Raw genomic sequence first — 1,694 nt, forward strand, 5'->3', positions numbered from 1 at the left:
GTCTTGTTGACATTCATAAACTCTTTATTATGCACTCACTGAAATTAATAATTCTATTAATTATGCACCTATTGCAACATCCAGATATCAATCATTATTTCAACATTAAAGAATTCTGATGTATTCTTTTCACTCTAATATGTTATTATTTTCTTTAGCAAAGGATCATGGGAATCTCATTTCCTCAAAATGGCATACTAAGACAAACATGAGTTATTTGAACTTAAAAATCTGAGCAGATTGATTCAGAGTTAGCTGCTTTATTCACTCGTGATGAGACTTCAGCCTACCAATAGTGGTGAAAACACAACATAAGGACATATTTCCTTTTCATATTGATTTTTAATGCAACCACTATTGTCAAAAACAGGAAAAAAAATGGATTGGAAACCCTAATAGTTAAGTTCTAAAAAAAAATGACAGATCTGAGTTCACTTGGCTTTTTCAAAAGTTTTGTTACTTAGATCGAGTGTTCGTGAATACAGTGTTCCACAAAGCTCCCTGTAACCCATTAGTTTTCTGAAAGTGAGTGACAAAAGTCTCAACATCGGCCAGGCCAAAGGTGGCGAAGTCAGTGATGTCTTCAGGCTAGGGCTGGGCGATATGGCAAAAAAAATGATCACGATTTATTTTTTCATATCATCCGATCTCGATTATTATCACGATATTTTTTATTGTTTTTAAACTGCCAGTTTTAAAGTATCTGTACTTAAAACTAAAGAAACTAGAGGTTAGTTCAAATAACCCTCCATATTTTTTTAAAATTACATTAAATTAACTCACAAAATCGTATTTTAAGTTTTGTGTGATTCATCCCTGGCTTCACAATATCATACAGGTTTCATAAATTTAGAGAATAAATTTAGACTTCAAAATAATAAATCTAAAATACTCCATAACAATTAAATCAAATTGTTGTTTTGAAATATTTTCAAATGTTATTCATTAACTATTATCAACTGTTATCAAGGACAGACAAAAAAATGATATAGTGTTAGATATAGTGTCAGAACTTAAGGTGAAAATAATAAAATATGTAACCAATATCTGTTATTTTTAAAGCAAAAAAAAAACATGGAACAACTTTCTTGTTATTTACTCACCAATAGCTGAGTGCAGCCGATGACCGAAACACTGCAGCAGGGTCCAGCCTTTGAGAGCAACAGCTTTTACTATGTTGGCTCCGTTATCTGTTGTGATGCACACCTGTCGGTCTTCGCTAAGGCCCCATGATTCCAGCGCATCCTCCAGCCCCTGGCTGATGATTTCAGCAGTGTGGTCCTCCGGAAAATACACAGTCTGCAAGCATGTGCTTTGAAGAGCCCACTCCTTGTCATTGTAATGAATCGTGAGACTCAAATATGGCTCTGATGTGCGACTTGACCAAAGGTCACTTGTAGTTGCAAAGTATTTCACCTCTTTAAGCTCAGTTTCCAGCTTTCCTCTGCATTCGTCATATAGCTGTGGCATTGCAGTTTGAGAAAAATATTTTCTGCCGGGGATTTCGTACCTCGGGTCCAGCACTTTGATTAAATGCTTAAATCCATCTTTCTCCACTGAGTTTAAAGGCATCATGTCTTTTGCTAGACAAAAAGCAATGGCGTGTGTGATCGTTTTTCTCCTTTTGGAATGTTGCTCATATGGCGCAATGGCAGCAAAAGATGACACTATTGATTGCTGCTTTGGTTGGGGGG

The 1,694-nt window shown here is 35.6% G+C and overlaps 1 protein-coding gene across 7 annotated transcripts in view; it reads right to left on the minus strand.

Moving 5' to 3' along the window:
- The window catches only part of LOC126384729 (galactosylgalactosylxylosylprotein 3-beta-glucuronosyltransferase 1-like), a 69,146-nt gene extending 67,466 nt beyond the window's left edge, over nucleotides 1-1,680 (minus strand). For all 7 annotated transcript variants that reach the window (XM_050036015.1, XM_050036010.1, XM_050036005.1 and 4 more), the window contains exon 1: nucleotides 1,104-1,680. The gene's annotated coding sequence lies outside the window, so the exon portion shown is untranslated. The remainder of the gene's footprint in view (nucleotides 1-1,103) is intronic.
- Nucleotides 1,681-1,694: the final 14 nt, after the last annotated feature.

The sequence above is a fragment of the Epinephelus moara genome, chromosome 3 (assembly GCF_006386435.1).
Source record: "Epinephelus moara isolate mb chromosome 3, YSFRI_EMoa_1.0, whole genome shotgun sequence".
In the NCBI taxonomy this organism is placed as follows: Eukaryota; Metazoa; Chordata; class Actinopteri; order Perciformes; family Serranidae; genus Epinephelus; species Epinephelus moara.